The 24,904-nt window shown below is 39.3% G+C and overlaps 4 non-coding genes across 4 annotated transcripts; 2 read left to right on the top strand and 2 right to left on the bottom strand.

Annotated features, from left to right (window-relative positions):
• The first annotated feature begins 19,656 nt into the window (after positions 1-19,656).
• Positions 19,657-19,730, top strand: TRNAI-AAU (transfer RNA isoleucine (anticodon AAU)). Its single transcript has one exon. It is a non-coding gene; the product is annotated as a tRNA-Ile (tRNA).
• Positions 19,731-22,404: 2,674 nt separating this feature from the next.
• On the bottom strand, positions 22,405-22,486 carry TRNAS-GCU (transfer RNA serine (anticodon GCU)). Its single transcript has one exon. It is a non-coding gene; the product is annotated as a tRNA-Ser (tRNA).
• Positions 22,487-23,042: 556 nt separating this feature from the next.
• Positions 23,043-23,116, top strand: TRNAT-AGU (transfer RNA threonine (anticodon AGU)). The gene has a single exon. It is a non-coding gene; the product is annotated as a tRNA-Thr (tRNA).
• A 1,009-nt stretch (positions 23,117-24,125) lies between these two features.
• TRNAS-GCU (transfer RNA serine (anticodon GCU)) lies at positions 24,126-24,207 on the bottom strand. The gene has a single exon. It is a non-coding gene; the product is annotated as a tRNA-Ser (tRNA).
• Between the last annotated feature and the right edge of the window lie 697 nt (positions 24,208-24,904).

Below are 24,904 nucleotides of genomic sequence, written 5' to 3'. Positions count from 1 at the left end.
CGCGGGGAAGGATTTCAGTGTTGTCCCTGAAATGAAGAAATTTATGAATTGCCTCAAAACGTCTGCGAGTCATAACCATGCCAAATACTGGAGTTTGATATAAAATATCGGTACTCCAGTATTGGCGAATTTCTGGTTTCTTCACAATCCCCATGTGAAGAACCAGTCCCCAATATTTAATCATTTCTACAGAGTCCACGGGACTCCAAGTAGAGAATGAAGAAATTGGGTGTTGGGCCAAAAATTGTTGGGCGTACAAGTTTGTTTGCTCCACCATGAGACTGACGATTGACTCCGAGAAAAATACTTTGAAAAAGTCTATTTCCCTGAAGTTGGCAGTCTCAAACTGGATTCCTGGTTGGGGAACGAAATCAGGAATCCGTGGAGCAAAGATTTCAGGGACGGGTGTTGTGAGTTCATTTTCCCCTCCGTCACTGAGGCCTGGTGAACTCCCTATTCTAGTGAAGGAAGGTAGTGAGCCTGATTATCAGGCACCTGGGACTAATGAAGACGATTGGCTGAGTGGAGTCACTGACTGGATTTAAGGCAGCCTACGCCCTTTCTGCCCTGCGGGTGTTTTCTCTGTGGACTCTTGGACACCAGTCTGATTCCTGCTCTCCTAAAGCTAAGTTTTCTGTTTTGCCTTTTTGCATTTAAGATTTGTTTTTGTTTTTCTTGCTTTTTGGATTCTGCCACTCCTGCTGGAGTGTGCAGTGTTCCGTTAGCTCTGTCTTCAGAAAGTACCTTAGTGCTGATTTAGTTTTTGAAGCTTAGTTGCTTCAGGGCCATTTTTATATCAGCTTGTTGGCTTTTGTCTCTGATAGGGTTTTGGCAGATTGCAGACAGCAGCCTTCCTATCCGTTCCTATATAGGTAGCTTTTGGGCCCCGTCTTTGCTCAGTTTGTCTTTCTGTCTGTGTAAGTGTTTTCATCTTGCTTCACCGTCATTATATGTGGGGGGCTGCCTATTGCTTTGGGGTCTGCTCTGGGGCATTTAGATTTCCCCTTTCCTTCTTTAGGCCTATGTATCTCTCCAGCTGTGATCGAGGGGTCTAGGTCATCGTAGGAACCCCCCACGGCTACTGCTAGTTGTGTTGATAGGTTCAGGGGTCTGCAATCTGAAAAAAAAGTGTGTATATTCTTTCCTCTATATCTCTGAGACCGTAGGGGGAATTTTTTTTTCTCTCAATGGAGATAAAGCAAGTGTCTGATCGTGTGGAGCAGCTCGCTGCTGAAGTGCGAGGAATTTCCGCCTATCTTGCACGTTCACATGCTGTTGAACCAAAGATCCCCACACCTGATGTATTTTTTGGGGATCGATCTAAATTTTTGAGTTTCAAAAATAATTGTAAATTATTTTTTGCTTTGAAGCCTAACTCGTCGGGGAGCCCCGCGCAGCAGGTTAAAATTGTCATCTCTTTGCTGCGCAGCGATCCCCAGGATTGGGCGGTTTTTTTTAAACCAGATGACCCTATTCTGACTAATGTGAACTCATTTTTTCAAGCCTTGGGGTTGCTGTACGACGAACCTAATGCTATTGATCAGGCTGAAAAGACCCTGTTAGCATTGAACCAGGGTCGAGAATCTGCAGAGTTGTACTGTCAAAAGTTCCGAAAGTGGGCGGTCCTTACTACCTGGTATGATAGTGCCTTGGCTGCTCTCTTTCGGAAGGGTTTGTCAGAAGCCGTAAAAGATACTATGGTGGGATTTCCTGTTCCCTCTGGTCTGGACGATTCTATGTCTTTAGCCATTCAGGTTGATCGGCGTTTACGTGAACGCAGGATTACACGAGAGGTGTTGCCACCGGTTGAACAGACGTCTGAACCTATGCAATGTGATAGAGTTTTGTCTAAGGCGCAACGTCAGGAATTCAGAAGGCGTAATAAGCTGTGTTTTTTCTGTGGAGATGCCTCACATATTATTTCTGTTTGTCCTAAACATGAGAAACGCTTTGCACACACATTTTCTGTTGGTGGGGTTCAGCCTAAGTTTCTTTTGGCGATTACTCTGATCTGTTCCCTGTCCACATTTTCCGCCAAGGCTTTCGTGGATTCGGGAGCAGCGCTAAACCTAATGAACTTGGATTTTGCTAAACGTTGTGGATTTCCGTTGACACCTCTGCAGACGCCTATCCCTTTGAGGGGGATTGATGCTACCCCTCTGGCTAAAAATAAACCTCAGTTTTGGACCCAGTTGGTCATGCGGGTCGCCCCAGACCACCAAGAAAATTGCAGATTTTTGGTATTGCATGGTCTGCATGATGCTGTTGTTCTGGGGTTTCCCTGGTTGCAGATTCATAATCCGGTTTTGGATTGGAAGTCTGTGTCTGTGGTGAGTTGGGGTTGCCGGTGAACCTTTAGTGAGGCTCCGGTTTTTTCCACCTCTCCTCAGTCGCATGAGGTTCCTGACTATTTGGCGGACTTCTATGATGTATTTAGTGAGAATGAGTCTGCGTCCTTGCCTCCTCATAGGAGTTATGACTGTGCAATTGAACTAAGCCCGGGGTGTAAATTTCCTAAGGGTCGGCTCTTCAATTTATCTGTAAATTGTGTGATTAAAAATCTCTTCTATCTAAGAGATATAAAGGAAGAAAGATGGCTTCAAGCATGACAATGTAAAACCAGTTGATTTAGTTTTGAAATGCCTCCTTTCTATGCATCTCTAATCCGTCTGTCCAATGTATCTCACCTTTATGTCCTTTGGCTTAGTTGGTCAAAGAGCCTGTTTAGTAAACAGAAAATCTTGAATTTGAATGCCCGCAGTGCTATTCTTTCTTTATGTCAGTTTGGGGCTTCTTAACTCTCTAAGCAGGCTTTCTAATGTATCACACCTGTTTGTCCTTTGTCTTAGTTGGTCAAAGAGCCTGTTTAGTAAACAGAAAATCTTGAATTTGAATGCCAGCAGTCCTCTTCCTTCTTTATCTCAGTTTAGGGCTGTTTAACTCTCTAAGCAGGCTTTCTAATGTATCACACCTGTTTGTCCTTTGTCTTAGTTGGTCAAAGAGCCTATTTAGTAAATGGAAAATCTTGAACTTGAATGCCAGCAGTCCTTTTCCTTCTTTATCTCAGTTTAGGGCTGTTTAACTCTCTAAGCAGGCTTTTTAATGTTTCGCACCTGTTTGTCCTTTGGCTTAGTTGGTCAAAGAGCCTATTTAGTAAATGGAAAATCTTGATTTTGAATGTCAGCAGTGCTTTCTATTCTTCATCTCATTTTGTGGGTTTTTACCCCAAAAAGAGGACTTTTACTCTTGTTTGTCATCAAATATTAATTTCCCACAGCCCTAATATAGTGCAATTGAGAAAAAAAAATCTCTGCTGTTGAAACACTTTAAAAGGAATTAGAGGATATAATTTTCTTTACAGAATATAGGATGGCATCAAGCTTTACAAATTAAAACCAGTGGATTTACACATCTGACTCTGCAAAGTTTGATAGCAGCACAGGAGTATTGTAAACTTTCATCCTTGAAGTGTCCACCGCTTACGTTAAAAATGGAAACCAAACCATTCAATGCGAAAGAAGAGGCAGATTAATCTGACGAGGATGGGATTCGAACCCATACATTCAGAGAACAATGGATTAGCACTCCATCGCCTTAACTACTCGGCCATCTCGTCTACATAGCACCTGTGTGTTAAGGTGGGAAGATGTAATGAGGGTTTTTACCAGTCAGTGTTTTTTCACTGAAGATTGTATGTTGGCTTTTGTCATAGTTGCCTTATCTCGTCACCTACAGTGCCTGTTGTTTGAAGTTAGCTTGGGGAAAACTCTATCAGAAATGAACCAGTGCTGAGGTTTTTAATATCAATTAGTCATAATTTTTCCTCCTTTTGGTTTTGCCATGGCATTCCTTCAATCTGTCTATTCTGTGTCATAACTTGGAAGCAAAACAAGTCACAAATTTCAGCTGTGCTAAAAGATGGCTCATTCAATTGCAAAACTTCAAAGCCTTTTGTCCTCGATACAGCTTCTGTAAATTTGTCAGTCTTTTAAATGAATGCTCTTCAAAATTTACTTGGCTTCTTAAGTGTTATGACTGAGATTGAAATCTTATTCCATGTTTCTGCTCTACGTGGAATGGAACTCAAGCTCAATATTGTTTTGCTGCGCTAACCAGTTGAATGTTCGATTGGTGCTTCAATCTTCCTTGGATTTCAAATCCATGCCATCTTCTGGTGCTGTGGCTTAGTTTGTTAAAGCGCCTGTCTAGTAAACAGGAGATCCTGAGTTTGAATCTCAGCAGTGCCTTGTTTTCATCTCCTCACAAAGAAGCTTCCTATCTTAAAATTATGTGTTTCACTTGCGACTGATAGTGCAATTGTGACATTAAAAATCTCTTTTATCTAAGAGATTTAATGGAAGAAAGATGGCTTCAAGCATGACAATGTAAAACCAGTTGCTTTAGTTTTGAAATGCCTCCTTTCTATGCATCTCTAATCCGTCTGTCCAATGTATCTCACCTTTATGTCCTTTGGCTTAGTTGGTCAAAGAGCCTGTTTAGTAAACAGAAAATCTTGAATTTGAATGCCAGCAGTGCTATTCTTTCTTTATGTCAGTTTGGGGCTTCTTAACTCTCTAAGCAGGCTTTCTAATGTATCACACCTGTTTGTCCTTTGTTTTAGTTGGTCAAAGAGTCTGTTTAGTAAACAGAAAATCTTGAATTTGAATGCCAGCAGTCTTCTTCCTTCTTTATCTCAGTTTAGGGCTGTTTAACTCTCTAAGCAGGCTTTCTAATGTATCACACCTGTTTGTCCTTTGTCTTAGTTGGTCAAAGAGCCTATTTAGTAAATGTAAAATCTCGATTTTGAATGCCAGCAGTCCTTTTCCTTCTTTATCTCAGTTTAGGGCTGTTTAACTCTCTAAGCAGGCTTTTTAATGTTTCGCACCTGTTTGTCCTTTGTCTTAGTTGGTCAAAGAGCCTGTTTAGTAAACAGAAAATCTTGAATTTGAATGCCAGCAGTCTTCTTCCTTCTTTATCTCAGTTTAGGGCTGTTTAACTCTCTAAGCAGGCTTTCTAATGTATCACACCTGTTTGTCTTTTGTCTTAGTTGGTCAAAGAGCCTATTTAGTAAATGGAAAATCTTGATTTTGAATGCCAGCAGTCCTTTTCCTTCTTTATCTCAGTTTAGGGCTGTTTAACTCTCTAAGCAGGCTTTTTAATGTTTCGCACCTGTTTGTCCTTTGTCTTAGTTGGTCAAAGAGCCTATTTAGTAAATGGAAAATCTTGATTTTGAATGTCAGCAGTGCTTTCTATTCTTCATCTCATTTTGTGGGTTTTTACCCCAAAAAGAGGACTTTTACTCTTGTTTGTCATCAAATATTAATTTCCCACAGCCCTAATATAGTGCAATTGAGAAAAAAAAATCTCTGCTGTTGAAACACTTTAAAAGTAATTAGAGGACATAATTTTCTTTACAGAATATAGGATAGCATCAAGCTTTACAAATTAAAACCAGTGGATTTACACATCTGACTCTGCAAAGTTTGATAGCAGCACAGGAGTATTGTAAACTTTCATGCTTGAAGTGTCCACCGCTTGGGTTAAAAATGGAAACCAAACCATTCAATGCGAAAGAAGAGGCAGATTAATCCGACGAGGATGGGATTCGAACCCATGCATGCAGAGCACAATGGATTGGCACTCCAACTTATTAACCACGCGGCCATCTCTTCTACATAGCACCCCTGCGTTAAGGTGGGAAGACGTGATGAGGGTTTTTACCAGTCAGTGTTTTTTCACTGAAGATTGTATGTTGGCTTTTGTCAGAGTTGCCTTATCTCGTCACCTACAGTGCCTGTTGTTTGAAGTTAGCTTGGGGAAAACTCTATCAGAAATGAACCAGTGCTGAGGTTTTTAATATCAGTCATAATTTTTCCTCCTTTTGGTTTTGCCATGGCATTCCTTCAATCTGTCTATTCTGTGTCATAACTTGGAAGCAAAACAAGTCCCAAATTTCAGCTGTGCTAAAAGATGGCTCATTCAATTGCAAAACTTCAAAGCCTTTTGTCCTCGATACAGCTTCTGTAAATTTGTCAGTCTTTTAAATGAATGCTCTTCAAAATTTACTTGGCTTCTTAAGTGTTATGACTGAGATTGAAATCTTATTCCATGTTTCTGCTGTATGTGGAATGGAACTCAAGCTCAATATTGTTTTGCTGCGCTAACCAGTTGAATGTTCGATTGGTGCTTCAATCTTCCTTGGATTTCAAATCCATGCCTTCTTCTGGTGCTGTGACTTAGTTGGTTAAAGCGCCTGTCTAGTAAACAGGCAGATCCTGAGTTTGAATCTCAGCAGTGCCTTGTTTTCATCTCCTCACAAAGAAGCTTCCTATCTTAAAAATAGGTGTTTCACTTGCGACTGATAGTGCAATTGTGAGAATAAAAATCTCTTCTATCTAAGAGATTTAAAGGAAGAAAGATGGCTTCAAGCATGACAATGTAAAACCAGTTGATTTAGTTTTGAAATGCCTCCTTTCTATGCATCTCTAATCCGTCTGTCCAATGTATCTCACCTTTATGTCCTTTGTCTTAGTTGGTCAAAGAGCCTGTTTAGTAAACAGAAAATCTTGAATTTGAATGCCAGCAGTCTTTTTCCTTCTTTATCTCAGTTTAGGGCTGTTTAACTCTCTAAGCAGGCTTTCTAATGTATCACGCCTGTTTGTCCTTTGTCTTAGTTGGTCAAAGAGCCTATTTAGTAAATGGAAAATCTTGATTTTGAATGCCAGCAGTCCTTTTCCTTCTTTATCTCAGTTTAGAGCTGTTTAACTCTCTAAACAGGCTTTTTAATGTTTCGCACCTGTTTGTCCTTTGGCTTAGTTGGTCAAAGAGCCTATTTAGTAAATGGAAAATCTTGAGTTTGAATGCCAGCAGTCCTTTTCCTTCTTTATCTCAGTTTAGGGCTGTTTAACTCTCTAAGCAGGCTTTTTAATGTTTCGCACCTGTTTGTCCTTTGGCTTAGTTGGTCAAAGAGCCTATTTAGTAAATGGAAAATCTTGATTTTGAATGTCAGCAGTGCTTTCTATTCTTCATCTCATTTTGTGGGTTTTTACCCCAAAAGGAGGACTTTTACTCTTGTTTGTCATCAAATATTAATTTCCCACAGCCCTAATATAGTGCAATTGAGAAAAAAAAATCTCTGCTGTTGAAACACTTTAAAATGAATTAGAGGACATAATTTTCTTTACAGAATATAGGATGGCATCAAGCTTTACAAATTAAAACCAGTGGATTTACACATCTGACTCTGCAAAGTTTGATAGCAGCACAGGAGTATTGTAAACTTTCATGCTTGAAGTGTCCACCGCTTGGGTTAAAAATGAAAACCAAACCATTCAATGCGAAAGAAGAGACAGATTAAACCGACGAGGATGGGATTCAAACCCATGCATGCAGAGCACAATAGATTAGCAGTCCATCGCCTTAACCACTCTGCCACCTCGTCTACATAGCTCCCATGCGTTTAGGTGGGAAGATGTTGAGAGGGTTTTTACCAGTCAGTGTTTTTTCACTGAAGATTGTATGTTGGCTTTTGTCAGAGTTGTCTTATCTCGTCACCTACAGTGCCTGTTGTTTGAAGTTAGCTTGGGGAAAACTCTATCAGAAATGAACCAGTGCTGAGGTTTTTAATATCAATTAGTCATAATTTTTCCTCCTTTTGGTTTTGCCATGGCATTCCTTCAATCTGTCTATTCTGTGTCATAACTTGGAAGCAAAACAAGTCCCAAATTTCAGCTGTGCTAAAAGATGGATCATTCAATTGCAAAACTTCAAAGCCTTTGTCCTCAATACAGCTTCTGTAAATTTGTCAGTCTTTTAAATGAATGCTCTTCAAAATTTACTTGGCTTCTTAAGTGTTATGACTGAGAATGAAATCTTCTTCCATGTTTCTGCTGTACGTGGAATGGAACTCAAGCTCAATGTTGTTTTGCTGCGCTAACCAGTTGAATGTTCGATTGGTGCTCCAATCTTCCTTGGATTTCAAATCCATGCCATCTTCTGGTGCTGTGATAGTGCAATTGTGAGATTAAAAATCTTTTCTATCTAAGAGATATAGAGGAAGAAAGATGGCTTCAAGCATGACAATGTAAAATCAGTTGATTTAGTTTTGAAATGCGTCCTTTCTATGCATCTCTAATCCGTTTATCCAATGTATCTCACCTTTATGTCCTTTGGCTTAGTTGGTCAAAGAGCCTGTTTAGTAAACAGAAAATCTTGAATTTGAATGCCAGCAGTGCTATTCTTTCTTTATGTCAGTTTGGGGCTTCTTAACTCTCTAAGCAGGCTTTCTAATGTATCACACCTGTTTGTCCTTTGTCTTAGTTGGTCAAAGAGCCTGTTTAGTAAACAGAAAATCTTGAATTTGAATGCCAGCAGTCCTCTTCCTTCTTTATCTCAGTTTAGGGCTGTTTAACTCTCTAAGCAGGCTTTCTAATGTATCACACCTGTTTGTCCTTTGTCTTAGTTGGTCAAAGAGCCTATTTAGTAAATGGAAAATCTTGAATTTGAATGCCAGCAGTCCTTTTCCTTCTTTATCTCAGTTTAGGGCTGTTTAACTCTCTAAGCAGGCTTTTTAATGTTTCGCACCTGTTTGTCCTTTGGCTTAGTTGGTCAAAGAGCCTATTTAGTAAATGGAAAATCTTGATTTTGAATGTCAGCATTGCTTTCTATTCTTCATCTCATTTTGTGGGTTTTTACCCCAAAAAGAGAACTTTTACTCTTGTTTGTCATCAAATATTAATTTCCCACAGCCCTAATATAGTGCAATTGAGAAAAAAAATTCTCTGCTGTTGAAACACTTTAAAAGGAATTAGAGGATATAATTTTCTTTACAGAATATAGGATGGCATCAAGCTTTACAAATTAAAACCAGTGGATTTACAGATCTGACTCTGCAAAGTTTGATAGCAGCACAGGAGTATTGTAAACTTTCATGCTTGAACTGTCCACCGCTTGGGTTAAAAATGAAAACCAAACCATTCAACACGAAAGAAGAAGCAGCTTAATCCGACGAGGATGGGATTCGAATCCATGCATGCAGAGCACAATGGATTAGCAGTCCATCGCCTTAACCACTCGGCCACCTCGTCTACATAGCCCCTGTGCGTTTAGGTCAGAAGATGTTGAGAGGGTTTTTACCAGTCAGTGTTTTTTCACTGAAGATTGTACTGTATGTTGGCTTTTGTCAGAATTGCCTTATCTCGTCAACTACAGTGCCTGTTGTTTGAAGTTAGCTTGGGGAAAACTCTAACAGAAATGAACCAGTGCTGAGGTTTTTAATATCAATTAGTCATAATTTTTCCTCCTTTTGGTTTTGCCATGGCATTCCTTTAATCTGTCTATTCTGTGTCATAACTTGGAAGCAAAACAAGTCCCAAATTTCAGCTGTGCTAAAAGATGGATCATTCAATTGCAAAACTTCAAAGCCTTTGTCCTCAATACAGCTTCTGTAAATTTGTCAGTCTTTTAAATGAATGCTCTTCAAAATTTACTTGGCTTCTTAAGTGTTATGACTGAGAATGAAATCTTCTTCCATGTTTCTGCTGTACGTGGAATGGAACTCAAGCTCAATGTTGTTTTGCTGCGCTAACCAGTTGAATGTTCGATTGGTGCTTCAATATTCCTTGGATTTCAAATCCATGCCATCTTCTGGTGCTGTGATAGTGCAATTGTGAGATTAAAAATCTTTTCTATCTAAGAGATATAGAGGAAGAAAGATGGCTTCAAGCATGACAATGTAAAATCAGTTGATTTAGTTTTGAAATGCCTCCTTTCTATGCATCTCTAATCCGTTTATCCAATGTATCTCACCTTTATGTCCTTTGGCTTAGTTGGTCAAAGAGCCTGTTTAGTAAACAGAAAATCTTGAATTTGAATGCCAGCAGTGCTATTCTTTCTTTATGTCAGTTTGGGGCTTCTTAACTCTCTAAGCAGGCTTTCTAATGTATCACACCTGTTTGTCCTTTGTCTTAGTTGGTCAAAGAGCCTGTTTAGTAAACAGAAAATCTTGAATTTGAATGCCAGCAGTCCTTTTCCTTCTTTATCTCAGTTTAGGGCTGTTTAAATCTCTAAGCAGGCTTTCTAATGTTTCGCACCTGTTTGTCCTTTGGCTTAGTTGGTCAAAGAGCCTATTTAGTAAATGGAAAATCTTGAGTTTGAATGCCAGCAGTCCTTTTTTCTTCTTTATCTCAGTTTAGGGCTGTTTAACTCTCTAAGCAGGCTTTTTAATGTTTCGCACCTGTTTGTCCTTTGGCTTAGTTGGTCAAAGAGCCTATTTAGTAAATGGAAAATCTTGATTTTGAATGTCAGCAGTGCTTTCTATTCTTCATCTCATTTTGTGGGTTTTTACCCCAAAAGGAGGACTTTTACTCTTGTTTGTCATCAAATATTAATTTCCCACAGCCCTAATATAGTGCAATTGAGAAAAAAAAATCTCTGCTGTTGAAACACTTTAAAAGGAATTAGAGGACATAATTTTCTTTACAGAATATAGGATGGCATCAAGCTTTACAAATTAAAACCAGTGGATTTACACATCTGACTCTGCAAAGTTTGATAGCAGCACAGGAGTATTGTAAACTTTCATGCTTGAAGTGTCCACCGCTTGGGTTAAAAATGAAAACCAAACCATTCAATGCGAAAGAAGAGACAGATTAAACCGACGAGGATGGTATTCAAACCCATGCATGCAGAGCACAATAGATTAGCAGTCCATCGCCTTAACCACTCTGCCACCTCGTCTACATAGCTCACATGCGTTTAGGTGGGAAGATGTTGAGAGGGTTTTTACCAGTCAGTGTTTTTTCACTGAAGATTGTATGTTGGCTTTTGTCAGAGTTGTCTTATCTCGTCACCTACAGTGCCTGTTGTTTGAAGTTAGCTTGGGGAAAACTCTATCAGAAATGAACCAGTGCTGAGGTTTTTAATATCAATTAGTCATAATTTTTCCTCCTTTTGGTTTTGCCATGGCATTCCTTCAATCTGTCTATTCTGTGTCATAACTTGGAAGCAAAACAAGTCCCAAATTTCAGCTGTGCTAAAAGATGGATCATTCAATTGCAAAACTTCAAAGCCTTTGTCCTCAATACAGCTTCTGTAAATTTGTCAGTCTTTTAAATGAATGCTCTTCAAAATTTACTTGGCTTCTTAAGTGTTATGACTGAGAATGAAATCTTCTTCCATGTTTCTGCTGTACGTGGAATGGAACTCAAGCTCAATGTTGTTTTGCTGCGCTAACCAGTTGAATGTTCGATTGGTGCTTCAATCTTCCTTGGATTTCAAATCCGTGCCATCTTCTGGTGCTGTGATAGTGCAATTGTGAGATTAAAAATCTTTTCTATCTAAGAGATATAGAGGAAGAAAGATGGCTTCAAGCATGACAATGTAAAATCAGTTGATTTAGTTTTGAAATGCGTCCTTTCTATGCATCTCTAATCCGTTTATCCAATGTATCTCACCTTTATGTCCTTTGGCTTAGTTGGTCAAAGAGCCTGTTTAGTAAACAGAAAATCTTGAATTTGAATGCCAGCAGTGCTATTCTTTCTTTATGTCAGTTTGGGGCTTCTTAACTCTCTAAGCAGGCTTTCTAATGTATCACACCTGTTTGTCCTTTGTCTTAGTTGGTCAAAGAGCCTGTTTAGTAAACAGAAAATCTTGAATTTGAATGCCAGCAGTCCTCTTCCTTCTTTATCTCAGTTTAGGGCTGTTTAACTCTCTAAGCAGGCTTTCTAATGTATCACACCTGTTTGTCCTTTGTCTTAGTTGGTCAAAGAGCCTATTTAGTAAATGGAAAATCTTGAATTTGAATGCCAGCAGTCCTTTTCCTTCTTTATCTCAGTTTAAGACTGTTTAACTCTCTAAGCAGGCTTTTTAATGTTTCACACCTGTTTGTCCTTTGGCTTAGTTGGTCAAAGAGCCTATTTAGTAAATGGAAAATCTTGATTTTGAATGTCAGCATTGCTTTCTATTCTTCATCTCATTTTGTGGGTTTTTACCCCAAAAAGAGAACTTTTACTCTTGTTTGTCATCAAATATTAATTTCCCACAGCCCTAATATAGCGCAATTGAGAAAAAAAATTCTCTGCTGTTGAAACACTTTAAAAGGAATTAGAGGATATAATTTTCTTTACAGAATATAGGATGGCATCAAGCTTTACAAATTAAAACCAGTGGATTTACAGATCTGACTCTGCAAAGTTTGATAGCAGCACAGGAGTATTGTAAACTTTCATGCTTGAACTGTCCACCGCTTGGGTTAAAAATGAAAACCAAACCATTCAACACGAAAGAAGAAGCAGCTTAATCCGACGAGGATGGGAGTCGAACCCATGCATGCAGAGCACATTGGATTAGCAGTCCATCGCCTTAACCACTCGGCCACCTCGTCTACATAGCCCCTGTGCGTTTAGGTCAGAAGATGTTGAGAGGGTTTTTACCAGTCAGTGTTTTTTCACTGAAGATTGTACTGTATGTTGGCTTTTGTCAGAATTGCCTTATCTCGTCAACTACAGTGCCTGTTGTTTGAAGTTAGCTTGGGGAAAACTCTAACAGAAATGAACCAGTGGTGAGGTTTTTAATATCAATTAGTCATAATTTTTCCTCCTTTTGGTTTTGCAATGGCATTTCTTCAATCTGTCTATTCTGTGTCATAACTTGGAAGCAAAACAAGTCCCAAATTTCAGCTGTGCTAAAAGATGGCTCATTCAATTGCAAAACTTCAAAGCCTTTGTCCTCGATACAGCTTCTGTAAATTTGTCAGTCTTTTAAATGAATGCTCTTCAAAATTTATTTGGCTTCTTAAGTGGTATGACTGAGATTGAAATTTTATTCCATGTTTCTGCTCTACGTGGAATGGAACTCAAGCTCAATATTGTTTTGCTGCACTAACCAGTTGAATGTTCGATTGGTGCTTCAATCTTCCTTGGATTTCAAATGCATGCCATCTTCTGGTGCTGTGGCTTATTTGGTTAAAGCGCCAGGAGATCCTGAGTTTGAATCTCAGCAGTGCCTTGTTTTCATCTCCTCACAAAGAAGCTTCCTATCTTAAAAATAGGTGTTTCACTTGCGACTGATAGTGCAATTGTGAGATTAAATATCTCTTCTATCTAAGAGATTTAAAGGAAGAAAGATGGCTTCAAGCATGACAAAGTAAAACCAGTTGATTTAGTTTTGAAATGCCTCTTTTCTATGCATCTCTAATCCGTTTATCCAATGTATCTCACCTTTATGTCCTTTGGCTTAGTTGGTCAAAGAGCCTGTTTAGTAAACAGAAAATCTTGAATTTGAATGCCAGCAGTGCTATTCTTTCTTTATGTCAGTTTGGGGCTTCTTATCTCTCTAAGCAGGCTTTCTAATGTATCACACCTGTTTGTCTTAGTTGGTCAAAGAGCCTGTTTAGTAAACAGAAAATCTTGAATTTGAATGCCAGCAGTCCTTTTCCTTCTTTATCTCAGTTTAGGGCTGTTTAAATCTCTAAGCAGGCTTTCTAATGTTTCGCACCTGTTTGTCCTTTGGCTTAGTTGGTCAAAGAGCCTATTTAGTAAATGGAAAATCTTGAGTTTGAATGCCAGCAGTCCTTTTTTCTTCTTTATCTCAGTTTAGGGCTGTTTAACTCTCTAAGCAGGCTTTTTAATGTTTCGCACCTGTTTGTCCTTTGGCTTAGTTGGTCAAAGAGCCTATTTAGTAAATGGAAAATCTTGATTTTGAATGTCAGCAGTGCTTTCTATTCTTCATCTCATTTTGTGGGTTTTTACCCCAAAAAGAGGACTTTTACTCTTGTTTGTCATCAAATATTAATTTCCCACAGCCCTAATATAGTGCAATTGAGAAAAAAAAATCTCTGCTGTTGAAACACTTTAAAAGGAATTAGAGGACATAATTTTCTTTACATAATATAGGATAGCATCAAGCTTTACAAATTAAAAATAGTGGATTTACACATCTGACTCTGCAAAGTTTGATAGCAGCACAGGAGTATTGTAAACTTTCATGCTTGAAGTGTCCACCGCTTGGGTTAAAAATGGAAACCAAACCATTCAATGCGAAAGAAGAGGCAGATTAATCCGACGAGGATGGGATTCGAACCCATGCATGCAGAGCACAATGGATTAGCACTCCAACTTCTTAACCACGCGGCCATCTCTTCTACATAGCACCCGTGCGTTAAGGTGGGAAGATGTGATGAGGGTTTTTACCAGTCAGTGTTTTTTCACTGAAGATTGTATGTTGGCTTTTGTCAGAGTTGCCTTATCTCGTCACCTACAGTGCCTGTTGTTTGAAGTTAGCTTGGGGAAAACTCTATCAGAAATGAACCAGTGCTGAGGTTTTTAATGTCAATTAGTCATAATTTTTCCTCCTTTTGGTTTTGCCATGGCATTCCTTCAATCTGTCTATTCTGTGTCATAACTTGGAAGCAAAACAAGTCCCAAATTTCAGCTGTGCTAAAAGATGGCTCATTCAATTGCAAAACTTCAAAGCCTTTTGTCCTCGATACAGCTTCTGTAAATTTGTCAGTCTTTTAAATGAATGCTCTTCAAAATTTACTTGGCTTCTTAAGTGTTATGACTGAGATTGAAATCTTATTCCATGTTTCTGCTGTATGTGGAATGGAACTCAAGCTCAATATTGTTTTGCTGCGCTAACCAGTTGAATGTTCGATTGGTGCTTCAATCTTCCTTGGATTTCAAATCCATGCCTTCTTCTGGTGCTGTGACTTAGTTGGTTAAAGCGCCTGTCTAGAAAACAGACAGATCCTGAGTTTGAATCTCAGCAGTGCCTTGTTTTCATCTCCTCACAAAGAAGCTTCCTATCTTAAAAATAGGTGTTTCACTTGCGACTGATAGTGCAATTGTGAGAATAAAAATCTCTTCTATCTAAGAGATTTAAAGGAAGAAAGATGGCTTCAAGCATGACAATGTAAAACCAGTTGATTTAGTTTTGAAATGCCTCCTTTCTATGCATCTCTAATCCGTCTGTCCAATGTATCTCACCTTTATGTCCTTTGTCTTAGTTGGTCAAAGAGCCTGTTTAGTAAACAGAAAATCTTGAATTTGAATGCCAGCAGTCTTTTTCCTTCTTTATCTCAGTTTAGGGCTGTTTAACTCTCTAAGCAGGCTTTCTAATGTATCACGCCTGTTTGTCCTTTGTCTTAGTTGGTCAAAGAGCCTATTTAGTAAATGGAAAATCTTGATTTTGAATGCCAGCAGTCCTTTTCCTTCTTTATCTCAGTTTAGAGCTGTTTAACTCTCTAAACAGGCTTTTTAATGTTTCGCACCTGTTTGTCCTTTGGCTTAGTTGGTCAAAGAGCCTATTTAGTAAATGGAAAATCTTGAGTTTGAATGCCAGCAGTCCTTTTCCTTCTTTATCTCAGTTTAGGGCTGTTTAACTCTCTAAGCAGGCTTTTTAATGTTTCGCACCTGTTTGTCCTTTGGCTTAGTTGGTCAAAGAGCCTATTTAGTAAATGGAAAATCTTGATTTTGAATGTCAGCAGTGCTTTCTATTCTTCATCTCATTTTGTGGGTTTTTACCCCAAAAGGAGGACTTTTACTCTTGTTTGTCATCAAATATTAATTTCCCACAGCCCTAATATAGTGCAATTGAGAAAAAAAAATCTCTGCTGTTGAAACACTTTAAAAGGAATTAGAGGACATAATTTTCTTTACAGAATATAGGATGGCATCAAGCTTTACAAATTAAAACCAGTGGATTTACACATCTGACTCTGCAAAGTTTGATAGCAGCACAGGAGTATTGTAAACTTTCATGCTTGAAGTGTCCACCGCTTGGGTTAAAAATGAAAACCAAACCATTCAATGCGAAAGAAGAGGCAGATTAATCCGACGAGGATGGGATTCGAACCCATGCATGCACAGCACAATGGATTAGCAGTCCATCGCCTTAACCACTCGGCCACCTCTTCTACAAAGTGCCCGTGCGTTTATGTGGGAAGATGTTGAGAGGGTTTTTACCAGTCAGTGTTTTTTCACTGAAGATTGTATGTTGGCTTTTGTCAGAGTTGCCTTATCTCGTCAACTACAGTGCCTGTTGTTTGAAGTTAGCTTGGGGAAAACTCTATCAGAAATGAACCAGTGCTGAGGTTTTTAATATCAATTAGTCATAATTTTTCCTCCTTTTGGTTTTGCCATGGCATTTCTTCAATCTGTCTATTCTGTGTCATAACTTGGAAGCAAAACAAGTCCCAAATTTCAGCTGTGCTAAAAGATGGCTCATTCAATTGCAAAACTTCAAAGCCTTTGTCCTCGATACAGCTTCTGTAAATTTGTCAGTCTTTTAAATGAATGCTCTTCAAAATTTACTTGGCTTCTAAAGTGTTATGACTAGAGTTGAGCGATACCGTCCGATACTTCAAAATATCGGATCGGAATGGATCGGCCGATCTTTAAAAAAAGTATCGGTATCGCCGATGCCGATACCGGAAGTCCCATTCAAGTCTATGAGACTTCCGGTATCGGAACTGGAAAAACCCTTTCCTGCCCTTGTACAGCCTCTCGGGGGTCTTACGGGCCTTTCGGGGGTCTCTGCCGGCCTGCCGGGGGGCTGTGCTGGCCTGCCGGTGGGCTGTGCGGACTGCCCGGGGTCTGTACACCTTGTGGGGGTCTGTACCGGCCTGCCGGGGGGCTTTACCGGCCTGCCGGGGGGCTGTGCCGGCCTGCCGGGGGGCTGTGCACCCTGTGGGGGTCTGTACCGGCCTGCCGGGGGGCTGCGCTGATGTCCGGGGGTCCGTGCAGGCATCGTCTGATGGGACTACAAGTCCCATCGGGCGATGCCTGCTACCATGACAGTGATTGACACATTAGCCAATGATGGGACAGTAGTAGTTCCATCATCCGGCTAATGTGTTAAATATATAAAAAAAAAAAAATACTACATACATACATACTACATGCATGCTACATACATACAACATACATACTACATATATACTACATGCTACATACATACTACATGCTACATACATACTACATACTACATGCTACATATATACTACATGCATGCTACATATATACTACATGCTACATACATACTACATATATACTACATGCATGCTACATACATACTACATGCTACATATATACTACATACATACTACATACATACTACATGCTACATACATGCTACATATATACTACATGCATACTACATACATACTACATGCTACATACATACTACATGCATGCTACATATATACTACATACATACTACATATATACTACATGCATGCTACATATATACTACATGCTACATACATACTACATATATACTACATGCATGCTACATACATACTACATGCTACATATATACTACATACATACTACATACATACTACATGCTACATACATACTACATGCTACATACATACCACATATATACTACATACATACTACATGCATGCTACATGCATACTACATGCTACATATATACTACATACATACTACATGCATGCTACATACATACTACATGCTACATATATACTACATACATACTACATGCATGCTACATACATACTACATGCTACATACATACTACATGCTACATACATACTACATACATACTACATACATACTACATGCATACTACATGCTACATACATACCACATATATACTACATGCATGCTACATACATGCTACATGCTACATACATACTACATACATACTACATACATACTACATGCATGCTACATACATACCACATATATACTACATACATACCACATATATACTACATACATACTACATGCATGCTACATACAATACATTCATACAATACATACATAGACATACAGTACATATAACATAGAGTAACATACTTATCAATACTTGTCACATTGTTCCCCGAAGCCATTGTCTTTTACGGAATAAATATTAACATAACAAACCACAAAAATACTCACCCATGATCCGAAGCAGTCCACGAGTGTGTCCCACGACGATCTTGGGTAGAGAACTGCAGCATCAGCTGATGCGACCGCTCTCTACGGGCTGCAGGAATCCAATGACGGAAGGTAGGTATCCTTCCGCACTGTATTCCTCCGCCACTTAAAAAAAAAAAAAGTCCCTAGTCTCACTTTATGCCATTGCTGCGTGGGAATTTCCCACACAGCTTTCACCATAAAGTGAGACTAGGGACTTTTTTTTTTTAAGTGGCGGAGGAATACAGTGCGGAAGGATACCTACCTTCCGTCATTGGATTCCTGCAGCCCGTAGAGAGCGGCAGCATCAGCTGATGCTGCAGTTCTCTACCCAAGATCGTCGTGGGACACACTCGTGGACTGCTTCGGATCATGGGTGAGTATTTTTGTGGTTTGTTATGTTAATATTTATTCCGTAAAAGACAATGGCTTCGGGGAACAATGTGACAAGTATTGGTAAGTATGTTACTCTATGTTATATGTACTGTATGTCTATGTATGTATTGTATGTAGCATGCATGTAGTATGAATGTAGTATATATGTGGTATGTATGTAGTATGTATGTAGCATGCATGTAGCATGTAGTATGTATGTAGTATGTATGTAGTATGTATGTAGTATGTATGTAGCATGTATGTAGCATGTAGTATGTATGTAGCATGCATGTAGTATGTATGTAGTATGTATGTAGTATGTATGTAGCATGCATGTAGTATATATGTAGTATGTATGTAGCATGTAGTATGTATGTAGCATGCATGTAGTATATATGTAGTATGTATGTAGCATGTAGTATGTATGTAGCATGCATGTAGTATATATGTAGTATGTATGTAGCATGTAGTATGTATGTAGCATGCATGTAGTATATATGTAGTATGTATGTAGCATGTAGTATGTATGTAGCATGCATGTAGTATGTATGTAGCATGCATGTAGTATATATGTAGTATGTATGTAGCATGCATGTAGTATGTATGTATGTAGTATTTTTTTTTTTTTTACATTTAACACATTAGCTGGATGATGGGACTACTACTGTCCCATCATTGGCTAATGTGTCAATCACTGTCATGGTAGCAGGCATCGCCCGATGGGACTTGTAGTCCCATCGGACGATGCCTGCACAAACTCCCGGACATCAGCACAGCCCCCCGGCAGGCTGGCACAGCCCCCGGCAGGCCGGTACAGACCCCCACAGGGTGCACAGACCACCGGCAGGCCGGCACAGCCCCCCGGCAGGCCGGTACAGACCCCCACAGGGTGCACAGACCACCGGCAGGCCGGCACAGCCCCCCGGCAGGCCGGTACAGACCCCGGGCAGTCCACACAGCCCCCCGGCAGGCCGGCACAGCCCCCCCCGGCAGGCCGGCAGAGACCCCCGGAAGGCCCGAAATGACGGCGCATCATGATGCGCACACACCACACATCATGATGACGTCATTTCGGCTGTCAATCAACTTTGAACTTCCGATTCCGATTCCGGAATCCGATATGACAAAAGTATCGGAAGTCAGTATCGGAGTTCCGATACCGCAAATATCGGCCGATACCCGATACTTGCGGTATCGGAATGCTCAACACTAGTTATGACTGAGATTGAAATCTTATTCCATGTTTCTGCTCTACGTGGAATGGAACTCAAGCTCAATATTGTTTTGCTGCGCTAACCAGTTGAATGTTCGATTGGTGCTTCAATCTTCCTTGGATTTCAAATGCATGCCATCTTCTGGTGCTGTGGCTTAGTTGGTTAAAGCGCCTGTCTAATAAACAGGAGATCCTGAGTTCGAATCTCAGCAGTGCCTTGTTTTCATCTCCTCACAAAGAAGCTTCCTATCTTAAAAATAGGTGTTTCACTTCTGACTGATAGTGCAATTGTGAGATTAAAAATCTCTTCTATCTAAGAGATATAAAGGAAGAAAGATGGCGTCAAGCATGACAATGTAAAACCAGTTGATTTAGTTTTGAAATGCCTCCTATCTATGCATCTCTAATCCGTTTATCCAATGTATCTCACCTTTATGTCCTTTGGCTTAGTTGGTCAAAGAGCCTGTTTAGTAAACAGAAAATCTTGAATTTGAATGCCAGCAGTGCTATTCTTTCTTTATGTCAGTTTGGGGCTTCTTAACTCTCTAAGCAGGCTTTCTAATGTATCACACCTGTTTGTCTTAGTTGGTCAAAGAGCCTGTTTAGTAAACAGAAAATCTTGAATTTGAATGCCAGCAGTCCTCTTCCTTCTTTATCTCAGTTTAGGGCTGTTTAACTCTCTAAGCAGGCTTTCTAATGTATCACACCTGATTGTCCTTTGTCTTAGTTGGTCAAAGAGCCTGTTTAGTAAACAGAAAATCTTGAATTTGAATGCCAGCAGTCCTTTTCCTTCTTTATCTCAGTTTAGGGCTGTTTAACTCTCTAAGCAGGCTTTTTAATGTTTCGCACCTGTTTGTCCTTTGGCTTAGTTGGTCAAAGAGCCTATTTAGTAAATGGAAAATCTTGATTTTGAATGTCAGCAGTGCTTTCTAATCTTCATCTCATTTTGTGGGTTTTTACCCCAAAAAGAGGACTTTTACTCTTGTTTGTCATCAAATATTAATTTCCCACAGCCCTAATATAGTGCAATTGAGAAAAAAAATTCTCTGCTGTTGAAACACTTTAAAAAGAATTAGAGGATATAATTTTCTTTACAGAATATAGGATGGCATTAAGCTTTACAAACTAAAACCAGTAGATTTACAGATCTGACTCTGCAAAGTTTGATAGCAGTACAGGAGTATTGTAAACTTTCATGCTTGAAGTGTCCACCGCTTGGGTTAAAAATGAAAACCAAACCATTCAACACGAAAGAAGAAGCAGCTTAATCCGATGAGGATGGGATTCGAACCCATGCATGCAGAGCACAATGGATTAGCAGTTTATCGCCTTAACCACTCGGCCACCTCGTCTACATAGCACCTGTGCGTTTAGGTGGGAAGATGTTGAGAGGGTTTTTACCAGTCAGTGTTTTTTCACTGAAGATTGTATGTTGGCTTTTGTCAGAGTTGCCTTATCTCGTCAACTACAGTGCCTGTTGTTTGAAGTTAGCTTGGGGAAAACTCTATCAGAAATGAACCAGTGCTGAGGTTTTTAATATCAATTAGTCATAATTTTTCCTCCTTTTGGTTTTGCCATGGCATTTCTTCAATCTGTCTATTCTGTGTCATAACTTGGAAGCAAAACAAGTCCCAAATTTCAGCTGTGCTAAAAGATGGCTCATTCAATTGCAAAACTTCAAAGCCTTTGTCCTCGATACAGCTTCTGTAAATTTGTCAGTCTTTTAAATGAATGCTCTTCAAAATTTATTTGGCTTCTTAAGTGTTATGACTGAGATTGAAATCTTATTCCATGTTTCTGCTCTACGTGGAATGGAACTCAAGCTCAATATTGTTTTGCTGCGCTAACCAGTTGAATGTTCGATTGGTGCTTCAATCTTCCTTGGATTTCAAATGCATGCCATCTTCTGGTGCTGTGGCTTAGTTGGTTAAAGCGCCTGTCTAGTAAACAGGAGATCCTGAGTTCGAATCTCAGCAGTGGCTTGTTTTCATCTCCTCACAAAGAAGCTTCCTATCTTAAAAATAGGTGTTTCACTTCTGACTGATAGTGCAATTGTGAGATTAAAAATCTCTTCTATCTAAGAGATATAAAGGAAGAAAGATGGCGTCAAGCGTGACAATGTAAAACCAGTTGATTTAGTTTTGAAATGCCTCCTATCTATGCATCTCTAATCCGTTTATCCAATGTATCTCACCTTTATGTCCTTTGGCTTAGTTGGTCAAAGAGCCTGTTTAGTAAACAGAAAATCTTGAATTTGAATGCCAGCAGTGCTATTCTTTCTTTATGTCAGTTTGGGGCTTCTTAACTCTCTAAGCAGGCTTTCTAATGTATCACACCTGTTTGTCTTAGTTGGTCAAAGAGCCTGTTTAGTAAACAGAAAATCTTGAATTTGAATGCCAGCAGTCCTTTTCCTTCTTTATCTCAGTTTAGGGCTGTTTAACTCTCTAAGCAGGCTTTTTAATGTTTCGCACCTGTTTGTCCTTTGGCTTAGTTGGTCAAAGAGCCTATTTAGTAAATGGAAAATCTTGATTTTGAATGTCAGCAGTGCTTTCTATTCTTCATCTCATTTTGTGGGTTTTTACCCCAAAAAGAGGACTTTTACTCTTGTTTGTCATCAAATATTAATTTCCCACAGCCCTAATATAGTGCAATTGAGAAAAAAAATTCTCTGCTGTTGAAACACTTTAAAAAGAATTAGAGGATATAATTTTCTTTACAGAATATAGGATGGCATTAAGCTTTACAAATTAAAACCAGTGGATTTACAGATCTGACTCTGCAAAGTTTGATAGCAGCACAGGAGTATTGTAAACATTCATGCTTGAAGAGTCCACCGCTTGGGTTATAAAAGAAAACCAAACCATTCAAAACGAAAGAAGAAGCAGCTTAATCTGACGAGGATGGGATTCGAACCCATGCATGCAGAGCACAATGGATTAGCAGTCCATCGCCTTAACCACTCGGCCACCTCATCTACATAGCACCTGTGCGTTTAGGTGGGAAGATGTTGAGAGGGTTTTTACCAGTCAGTGTTTTTTCACTGAAGATTGTATGTTGGCTTTTGTCAGAGTTGCCTTATCTCGTCAACTACAGTGCCTGTTGTTTGAAGTTAGCTTGGGGAAAACTCTATCAGAAATGAACGAGTGCTGAGGTTTTTAATATCAATTAGTCATAATTTTTCCTCCTTTTGGTTTTGCCATGGCATTTCTTCAATCTGTCTATTCTGTGTCATAACTTGGAAGCAAAACAAGTCCCAAATTTCAGCTGTGCTAAAAGATGGCTCATTAAATTGCAAAACTTCAAAGCCTTTGTCCTCGATACAGCTTCTGTAAATTTGTCAGTCTTTTAAATGAATGCTCTTCAAAATTTATTTGGCTTCTTAAGTGTTATGACTGAGATTGAAATCTTATTCCATGTTTCTGCTCTACGTGGAATGGAACTCAAGCTCAATATTGTTTTGCTGCGCTAACCAGTTGAATGTTCGATTGGTGCTTCAATCTTCCTTGGATTTCAAATGCATGCCATCTTCTGGTGCTGTGGCTTAGTTGGTTAAAGCGCCTGTCTAGTAAACAGGAGATCCTGAGTTCGAATCTCAGCAGTGCCTTGTTTTCATCTCCTCACAAATATGCAATTGTGAGATTGAAAATCTCTTCTATCTAAGAGATATAAAGGAAGAAAGATGGCGTCAAGCATGACAATGTAAATCCAGTTGATTTAGTTTTGAAATGCCTCCTATCTATGCATCTCTAATCCGTTTATCCAATGTATCTCACCTTTATGTCCTTTGGCTTAGTTGGTCAAAGAGCCTGTTTAGTAAACAGAAAATCTTGAATTTGAATGCCAGCAGTGCTATTCTTTCTTTATGTCAGTTTGGGGCTTCTTAACTCTCTAAGCAGGCTTTCTAATGTATCACACCTGTTTGTCTTAGTTGGTCAAAGAGCCTGTTTAGTAAACAGAAAATCTTGAATTTGAATGCCAGCAGTCCTCTTCCTTCTTTATCTCAGTTTAGGGCTGTTTAACTCTCTAAGCAGGCTTTCTAATGTATCACACCTGATTGTCCTTTGTCTTAGTTGGTCAAAGAGCCTATTTAGTAAATGGAAAATCTTGAATTTGAATGCCAGCAGTCCTTTTCCTTCTTTATCTCAGTTTAGGGCTGTTTAACTCTCTAAGCAGGCTTTTTAATGTTTCGCACCTGTTTGTCCTTTGGCTTAGTTGGTCAAAGAGCCTATTTAGTAAATGGAAAATCTTGATTTTGAATGTCAGCAGTGCTTTCTATTCTTCATCTCATTTTGTGGGTTTTTACCCCAAAAAGAGGACTTTTACTCTTGTTTGTCATCAAATATTAATTTCCCACAGCCCTAATATAGTGCAATTGAGAAAAAAAATTCTCTGCTGTTGAAACACTTTAAAAAGAATTAGAGGATATAATTTTCTTTACAGAATATAGGATGGCATTAAGCTTTACAAATTAAAACCAGTAGATTTACAGATCTGACTCTGCAAAGTTTGATAGCAGCACAGGAGTATTGTAAACTTTCATGCTTGAAGAGTCCACCGCTTGGGTTAAAAATGAAAACCAAACCATTCAACACGAAAGAAGAAGCAGCTTAATCCGACGAGGATGGGATTCAAACCCATGCATGCAGAGCACAATGGATTAGCAGTCCATCGCCTTAACCACTCGGCCACCTCGTCTACACAGCACCTGTGCGTTTAGGTGGGAAGATGTTGAGAGGGTTTTTACCAGTCAGTGTTTTTTCACTGAAGATTGTATGTTGGCTTTTGTCAGAGTTGCCTTATCTCGTCAACTACAGTGCCTGTTGTTTGAAGTTAGCTTGGGGAAAAGTCTATCAGAAATGAACGAGTGCTGAGGTTTTTAATATCAATTAGTCATAATTTTTCCTCCTTTTGGTTTTGCCATGGCATTTCTTCAATCTGTCTATTCTGTGTCATAACTTGGAAGCAAAACAAGTCCCAAATTTCAGCTGTGCTAAAAGATGGCTCATTCAATTGCAAAACTTCAAAGCCTTTGTCCTCGATACAGCTTCTGTAAATTTGTCAGTCTTTTAAATGAATGCTCTTCAAAATTTTCTTGGCTTCTTAAGTGTTATGACTGAGATTGAAATCTTATTCCATGTTTCTGCTCTACGTGGAATGGAACTCAAGCTCAATATTGTTTTGCTGCGCTATCCAGTTGAATGTTCGATTGGTGCTTCAATCTTCCTTGGATTTCAAATGCATGCCATCTTCTGGTGCTGTGGCTTAATTGGTTAAAGCGCCTGTCTAGTAAACAGAAGATCCTGAGTTCGAATCTCAGCAGTGCCTTGTTTTCATCTCCTCACAAAGAAGCTTCCTATCTTAAAAATAGGTGTTTCAATCCTAAAAATAGGTG

Source organism: Dendrobates tinctorius, unplaced genomic scaffold (assembly GCF_039654945.1).
Source record: "Dendrobates tinctorius isolate UK_male_01 unplaced genomic scaffold, ASM3965494v1 ptg000254l, whole genome shotgun sequence".
Taxonomy (NCBI): domain Eukaryota; kingdom Metazoa; phylum Chordata; class Amphibia; order Anura; family Dendrobatidae; genus Dendrobates; species Dendrobates tinctorius.
Note: the sequence above shows the minus strand (reverse complement) of the source record. Positions and strands in the feature narration are given on the sequence as shown.